The 9187-nt window shown below is 38.1% G+C and overlaps 1 pseudogene; it reads left to right on the forward strand.

The window, feature by feature from the left end:
* The first annotated feature begins 8134 nt into the window (after positions 1-8134).
* Positions 8135-8734, forward strand: LOC103599494 (annotated as a pseudogene).
* Positions 8735-9187: the final 453 nt, after the last annotated feature.

Consider the following 9187-nt stretch of genomic DNA (forward strand, 5'->3'; position numbering starts at 1 on the left):
TCTTGACATAGTTTTAACTATTTTTAAGTAAATTGAAATTATTTTGAAATCATATTCTCTTTGCTCTTCACTACACTTATGTACATAATCTTTTTTTATTTTTGTTTTTAATGTGAATTTATAAAGTAATGAGCATTAGATAAAAAACTAGTATTTGACTAAAGTTAATTATCATACTTTTAGGGCAAACAAATCTTCAAGGTCTTTGAGAGAAAATTTCTAGTAATATAGCCATCCACAACCTAGGATAAAGTTGAAAAGAAAATGCAGTACTGTGGAGAGAGGAAGAGAGGAAGGAAGGAAGGAAGAAAGAAAAGTATTATGTAACTCTTCTAAAATGCAGTTGATTAATAGAAGCATTATGCTCAAGTGTTTCTCTACTTTGTTAAAAAAAAAAAAGTCCATAACAGGCATTCTTATTCATTTAAAAATTAAATTCAAAAGAAGTGGATAAAAAACAGGAATAAAAATGATGTCACAAGGGAAAGAAAATGAAAAAGTCATTTATTAGGAAGATGATAGTTACCACTTTTATGGTGCTTTATGCCTGAGATTTCAAAGCTCCTCATTAAGTGTTAGCTCAAAGGACTTCACACATGTTCATTCACTTAGTCCTTTTCTTCTGGGACAATTAAAGGGTGTAGAGACATAAAACGCAATAGAAATCACAACACTGCAGGGGACAAAACACAATGGGTATATTCTCTGCCAGACCATATTCAGAATAAGCAGGCTTAAACTGTGGGATATATACCTCAGGTTGGCTCTCCCAGCTGAGCAGTGATGCTCACCCTAGCAAACCTGGGGCTGAAGATGGGAAGAAACCCAATGACAAAGGGAAAAAAAAAAATCACAGCCAAGCATTAAGAACAATAGGCCATTACTTCCTGTTGTACGTCAATTGAACATGAAAGCATCAGAGCAAGGTGGTTTAGAGTGGGCGCTTTTGGATTCTTTCTTTCTCTGAATACAGACACAAAAGAGAAGCTCAGAGGAGTACTGCTCTTTGACTGAGATCATGAATTCCCAGTGCAGAGGACAGGAGAAAAAAGAAGTTAGGTTTGGATTCCATAGAGAATTAAAAATTGCATCCAACTTCCACCTTTCCTCGGGTGGTTTTGAACAATGCAACACTGGAGTTTTACAATGCCAATAAATATTAATAAGCTTAAATGCTCACTGAACAACAACAGCAAAAAGCATATTAAGAGTAGAGCTTAGACCACTGCCCTTGGGGTACATGGTAAAATTGTCCTTGGAAGTTTGCTGCCTAGGGAGGGAAGCACAAAGCTAATAAACAAATATTGTGTACTAATGAAAATAATTTAGGAAGAGGTATAAGGTGCCCTGTTGGCAATAATATCTCTGGGACAGTTCTTACAAGGAATTTACACTTTAAAAGCTTCTACTCTTAATTCTTGTCAAGAACATCTTGGAACATTAAAATGGACTGTTTCTATAGTCAGGCCCCACTTAACTCCTCCCCGAAGCCAGACCATATTCTATGTCCTCTGTTCATTTATATGTATGGAGTCTACTCAGAGTTTAGAAGAGGGACAGGATCTTCTTCATCATTCTTTCATCATTGTACAATCTTTTTTTCTTTTTATTTTCAGTTGGTAAAATATAATCATTTTAGGCTTTAATAAAAAGTGGTAACCTTGTTTTAAAAGGGAATAGTTAAAGTTCATTGCAATGTACCTCACGTTTCCCTGCTTCCACACTTGTCCTTCTATCACCTATTCTCAGTCCAGCCACCAGGGTTACCTTCCTAAAGGATCTCATCTCACAGCCCTCCTGTGCTCAAAAACCTTTGGTGGCTTGCCATTTCATTTAGTGTCAAAGCCAAAGTCCTTTTAATGGTCTACAAAGCGCTATTTGACCAGGCACCTGAATACCTTTCTAACCTCCTTTGTTTCTATTCTTGTCTCACTTTGCTTCAGTCACACTGACCTCTCTTCAGTGCTTAGAAATATCCCACCTTAGGATGATCACGCCAACTTTTCTCTTTTCTGGAATGTTCTCTACCAAATATTGGCTTCACTAACTCCTCCTTTTTCTGTCTTGGCTCAATACTTCATTCTTAATGAGGCTGACACTGACCACCCTATTTAATATTTGCAACCTTTATTCCAGCAGTCCTAATCTTGTTACTATGCCCTGCTCTTTCTTTTTTTCCATAATACTATCACCTCTTAACCCATTATTTAATTTACTTAGTCATTATGTTTAGTATTTATGATCTGCCTCTCCATATAATGTAAGGTCCCCAGAGGCAGAAATTTGTCTTTTTTTTTTTTCACTGATTTATCCCAAGGCCCAAGAACAGTGCCAGCCATATAGAAATGCCTGGTAAACATTTACTGAATGAATAAGTAAATGAAAAATGCTGCAATGAATATATCAGAGTCTAACTCCTACTTCAGCTGTCAATGGAGGGAGCCCCAGGAATGACCTCTCTACTGAGTATCATTGGGATTGATCATCTGACGATATGAAACTTGTAGGTTTCCAGTTTTGCTACCAATAAGCAGTCACAGGACACATTCATTCTGAATGACTTATGCAGTTTGTATTTGTGAGAGATAACCATATTATAGAACTCATTGTCTGTGGGGGAAAAAAGCCATTGAGTTATGTAATGATGCTTGCCTACTTATCTCCTTGTTGGAACAGACATTTATATTTCTTTTATTTGTATTTCCTTATGCATAGACTGTTATTTAAAATCAAAAAATGGTTGACTAGAGAAGCCATCAGAAAGCAAAGACATAATTAATTAATTTGGTAGGCCCATAAAACATAGTTCAAATGGTGATATACTCAGACTGTATTTACAGAGGGGGCAGATTTCTTTTAACAGGGAAATGGCCCAGGTGCTGCTTATTTTATTTTAATTAGGCTATAATTATTCTTAATTTTTCTGTAAATCTAAAAATAAAAACAAGCATGCAGGCAAGACATTCTACTGGGGATTACTGTTGGATACTTTTTTGATAACTATTGATGCTATGTGACCAAGTACAGATTAGTGGTGTGACATAGTATTTACATCACTCACTTAGGTGCTTTAGGTATCTGGGAAGCTGTGGATGTAGAAATACATGAGTTCTGATGTTTATCTATAAACCAGATAAATAAATCTTATACATAAATACATGTAAATTGCTACTTTTCAAATATGTTCATCTATCCACACTGTTTTCTAACACACATACACACATGCATGCTATTGCGCTTAATAAAACAAAATACTTTTAAAATCCAAAAGCTGATCTTAGAACTCATGACCCACTGTTATAAATATCTTCATCTCTACCTATGCAAAGCCAGGCTCATGGTCTGTACTACCAGAACTGTCCACTGTTTTCCCAAGGTCTTTTAGAGGTTTTGACAGTAAAAATTAAATCTGATTTTATCTTTCCTTCTTCCCATTTTGTAATAGTTAATTTCTCCTCTAATCCTGTGGATTTGAATCTCGGCCGCCTTTCATTCTCCTAGTCTTAGTTCTGCTTCAAACCACGTGTTTGAAGAGTTACTCCCATATGGAATTCCTATCTCCATCCTCTCTCCCCATCAATCCAACCACCAAATTATCATGGAATTCATCATTCCAAAGCTCACATCTGAGCATGTCTAACCATACATTCTAAACTCATTGGTGTAACATAGAATTTATTCTCAGAACGCAAGTTATCTTTTCTCTCTAACCCCCTTAACACTCACATTTTCCCTTTTACAGTCTGCCATTTCCAGAACAGGTTTGTGATGCCTCAAGTCTGGGTCTCTGCATAAGCATTTTCTTTGTCCGGGAAACCTACTTTTTGTTGATCTCCAGCGCGCCTCGAACTTCACGTCGTATCTTAAGCTAGCCTTACTCTTACTGCCATCAACAGGGCTTGTCCTCCCCACCGTACTCCTGCTCTCTTTGCACTTCCCACATACCTTACATCTCACATTTCTCTCCTAAGAATACATCAGACACTGAAACTGTTTATTTATATGTGCACATACATCTCTATCTCAATCTATATCTAATCTGTCTACATGTAGTCAATTCTCTTTATTTACGGATTCTGTAGGTGCAAATTCACCTACATGTTAAAATTTATTTTAACCCCCAAATCAATACTTGCTGGGTTCTTTTGAGGTTATTCTCAGAATGTGCAGGGGCGTGGAAAATGTGAGTCACCTGTCATGCATGTTCCCAGCTGAGGTGGATTAAGGTCACACTCTGCTTCCTTGTTTCAGTTCTCATACCGTAAACAAGTGACCCTTTCATGGTATTTTTAGTGTTCCATTTTTCACACTTTTGTGATTTTTTTCTCAGTGATTTCAATGTCTAAAACAGCTTCCAAGCATACTGCTGAAGTGCTGGCTAGTGTTTCTAAACCCAAGGAGGCTGTGGTGTGACCTACAGAGAAAACATAGGTGTTAGATAAGCTTTATTAAGCATGAGTTACAGTGCTGTTGGCCATGAGTTAAATGTTAATATGGCTTGAAGATATAAAAAAATATATATTCTATGTGGTATGTTTTAACAGAAACACACATAAAACAATATTATATATTGATCAGTTGATGAAAATGTTGCAACTGAAAGCTCATAAGAAACTACCCCTATATTTTCCCTAAGAACAAGAGTTAGTATTTAGTAATTCAGTGATTGTGTTGACTTTATAGAACATGACTACTGTGAATAACAAGAATCAACCGCGTGTATACATACAAGAGCAATTGGGCCTCGCTGTCCTCTGTATCTCTAGAGCCCAGCACAGTGCCTGATATGTAGTAGGTATCAGATAAATATTTGAGAACTAAATAAAGGAAAATGGGACATGAAGACATTTTGTTGCAAATGAAAAACAATTCTCTGGTTGATTTAAGCAAAAATCATATTTTAAGGAAGGCAATTGTCATCTCAGCGGAGAACTAGGAAGGCTCAAAGTGAGGCATAGGAAACAAGCAGGAGGAAAGGAAAGATAGGAGGCCAGCCAAAATAGTGTCACAGAAACATCCAGTGAGGAAACCAGTGTTACAACCACTTTTAAATATGGCACCCCCCAGCTTGTGCTACTTCCATTACCAAAATTAAATGCCATCATTTATATCTCTCCTCTGCAGTCTCCCCCAGGATGAGATTTTTCAATGGGCAAGGCTGATTGATGGCTGAGCCTCGTCACATGCCCTAACCTAGCTGGCTTTTTTTTTTTTTTTTTTTTTTTTTTTTTTACTTTCATAGAAAGGAGACAGCTGCCTTCTACTAGAATTTATTCAGGAATTCCCAAAATATTAGGAAGATAGGTAGTGTTTTAGATGTTGGCCAATGAAAAAATAATCAACATGTAATACAGAAGGTTTTGCTTTAAATACAGTTGTATTAGGCAGTTCCCTTCCCCTATTTTGTTTTTCATAATGAAAAACAAAAATCCTCTAGAATGTAGTGGCTTGTAATAGAAGGGATTTAGGTCTCACTCACGGTTCTGGGATCAGCTGCGACTCACAGGACTTGTATGGGAGTGGCTGGGGTTTGGATTCAGATGTGTTCCATGTGTCTCTCATTCTGTCATCAGTGATTACCTGAGGCAAAATTTTCTCAGAATTGATGGCAGAAGCACAAAATGTTAATAGGAACCCAGCAAGTTCACCTAAAGTCTCTGGCAGAATGAACACTGGCCACGGGCTAAAGGATTCTAAGGGACATGAACTCACAGGAATAGCACATAGTCACCACTGTGGAATTCTGCAGAGAGGCTGAACAAGAGTAAAGATTGAGAAATGTCTATATAGGCTGTCAATTTGTGGGTGGAGATTTGTAGGGTTAGGAGTGAGTGAAGGAGGAGAAAGTTGAGATAAGGAACATAGCACTTTCAAGAAGTACGGCCATGAAGGGAAGGAGATATGGGGCGGTAAGATCAAGCAAGGCTTAAGAAAGAAAAGAAGTGAGAACTTCAGTATGTTTATAAGTTGCTGAAAAGGATCCCCAAGGCAGGCAGAGGCCACTGGCTAAAGCAAATCACATACCAAGCCCAACATCAGTAGACAGGACATATTCTTCACCTGTTCTGGTGGGAGGTGCTGCAAACTCACATGGCAAAGGTCTTAGATGTTTAATTCTATCACAGGGAGGAAATGAATTAGGAAGAATAGCCAATCTACCTCTCTAGTAAGGGAAGTATTTCAAATTAGTCTAAAACAATTGGAACATTGTTGTTGTTATTGCTAATATTATTGAAATAATTTTGGTTTAGAACATTGGCATAATAACATTCATTTCCCCATATGATCTTCATTTTCTATCATAATTGTATCAAAAATGTTTTCCATGAAAACTTCCTCCCACCAAATACCACTCCTCTTTTCCAGTTTCTCCTGCTTGCTAAAAATCAAATCCAATATTAAGGAGAAGGAAATTTCGCACTTTGTATTCTTAATGCTTTTTTTTTTTTCTTAAGGGTAAACGAAGTATATAGGGGACACACCATACGGGGCTCTGAGTAGGGGGTGCCACCAAAGCTACACATTATAATCATCTAGAGATTTTTTAAATGCATTTGCTAGAGGGTCACTTCCTATCAATTATATCAGACTTTGAGGTGGGAGCCAGGTATTTTAACAAAATCTCCAAGTGATTTGTAAGTGCATTAACCTTAGAGAAACACTGCTCCAGAGTCAAAGGTTGGAGTTTAAAGCATGGTTTGACCACATGTCTGTGAGCCCCGCACCGTGTTGCTTAACATTTACGAGCTAATTTTTCATTTGAAAGACTAGGATAATCAAAGTATATATCTCTTGTTCAGTGATTGTCATATGCAATAATAATGTAAAGCACAGTGTGGAAGCATGTAATAACTATTCAATACATGATACTCTCTTACTATTGCCATATCTCAGTTTTGGCACTTGTGCAAGTTGAGTGTCCTCCATGGGGGAAATTTTTTTATGTAAAATGATGAATGAGTGATTCTCTGATTTTCTTTTCTAACATTTACCGATTTCCTGGTGTCCTCTTGAAATTATTGTTCCCTCATTACAGAAAGAAGTTATTTCTTTGTATGCATGCTGTATCATAAGGACTAAAAATAATAGCAAAGGAAATGTATGACATTTCTTTCCTTTGAGATATCTTTTGCCTTTGTTTTTGCTTTGCTCTGTGTTGGGATGTGTGTTTACAGATTTGCAATGCTTAAATGTGATTAGACAGAATGTCAAAAGGAAAGAAGCAGTTTCTATGGGTTCTCTGAGAAACCAAAGAAACTGGCTTATGTGGGGGTTGTGGAGGCTAAGAAAACCCATCATCTGCTGTCGGCAAGCTGGAGACCCAAGAGAGCCAATGGTACACTTCCAGCCTGAGTTTGAAGTCCTGAGAACCAGGAGAGCTGATAGTGTAAGTACCAGTCCCAGTCTGAGTCCAAAGGTAGGAGAAGACAAATGTCCCAGTTCAAAGACCATCAGGCAGAGAGTATAAGTTCTCCCTTCCTCCTCTGCTTTGCTGTTCTATTCAGGCTTCCAACAAGTTGAATGAGGCCCACCCACATTGGGGAGGCCACTCTGCTTTACTCAGTCTACAGATTCAAATGTTAATCTGGATGTGAGGGTAATCTGGCTGTGACATCTGTCACCCCACTGATAGCCAGGGTTGATTTGGCTGATTTGGCTGGCCAAGTGTGTGTCCCCTTTCTCCCTCACTGCTCCACGTGCATACCTTCAAAAGCTGCACACTCGGTGTTAGACGATGACTTTCTCTAACAGGAGAGGACCTTTCTTCAGTCAAGTGTATACAAGTAGCTGTGCTCCCCTGCTAGAACCTTCAAATGTTAATCTTATCCAGAAACACCTTCACAGACACACCCACAATAGTATTTAACCAAATATCTAGACACCCCATAAACTAGTCAATTTGACACATAAAATTAACAAACATACTATGTGACATCATTAAATCAAACTTACTCTTTAAGCTTTGCAGCCTTCAGAAACTTATAGAGAAATATTTGCTAAGTTCAAGACATATGTTTTGCCTTATGTCAGTTTTCTTCACTTTTTATCAGTTTCTGAACAAGTTTCTTACTATGAAAATTTTCAACCAAGAAGGTAGTTGTCTGGTGTTCTATTTTTGTATTAAACTATTGCTATGGATTACATGTGTTCCCCAATAAAAGATATTAAGCTCACACTGAAAAATTTAAATGTCATCTTTATTGTCTTGGAGATAGGATGTGTGAGCAAAACCAAAAATGGCCATGAAGCGAGATCATGCGAAGTAGCCAGTGAGATGGACAGCATCACTATTTCCATGTTGGATGAGATGGGAGGTCTTATACAGCCAGGGGATATTATTTGGTTAACCAGAAGGTATGCACCCATGTGGAAAGAATGTGTGACACTATACTGGAAGGGGCGGTGAACTTCAAAAAATTGGGGAAGTTTCTATGATTTATTCAGAAGTACCAAATTTCAGTGAGCCTAACCGAGATTATTGAGGACAGCAGAACAAAGGGGCATGTGGTGAACAGAAGAATAATCCCATGAATAGTAATATGGCACAGATACATTTGGACCAGTGAGAAAGCATTCAAACTGGCCCTAAATCAACAGACACGGATTTTCATATGCTGGTAGAAGCAATGGCGAAGGATCTGTAAATCCACGGCTACCAGGAACAGCTAATAATCAAACAGTCATGACCACAATAAGCAATGGCAGGGACCCTCAGAGGTACTTTAAAAAATGACATGCCAAATACTCACGTGGCTTTTATACTATCTGCCCTACTTGAATACTTATTGTACTTTTATTTACTGTTAACTGTGAAAAATAGTATGTCCTTTGTTGGCTTTTTTTTTTACATTTTTTGTTTGTTATAATGAGCAATTTGTTTTTATAGCAAAACTGTTAAGTTGCTCAAGTCTCCTATCAAAGAATGGTAACACTCTGAAAAGTAGGGGCATTCATTTTTGGAGTAAAAAAGTTTGTTGGATATCTTCTAAAAAACTGGCACCCACGGGCCGGCCCGGTGGCGCACTGCTACAGTGCACCGCTTGGGAGCATGGCGGCGCTCCCGCCGAGGGTTCGGATCCCACATACAGACCAGTTCCCGCTCACTGGCTGAGTGAGGTGCGGGTGCGACACCGAGGGTTGCGATCCTGTTGCCGGACACGAAAAAAGACAAAAAAAAGGAAAAAAA

This window comes from Galeopterus variegatus, unplaced genomic scaffold (genome assembly GCF_000696425.1).
Source record: "Galeopterus variegatus unplaced genomic scaffold, G_variegatus-3.0.2 Scaffold2986, whole genome shotgun sequence".
NCBI classification, from domain to species: domain Eukaryota; kingdom Metazoa; phylum Chordata; class Mammalia; order Dermoptera; family Cynocephalidae; genus Galeopterus; species Galeopterus variegatus.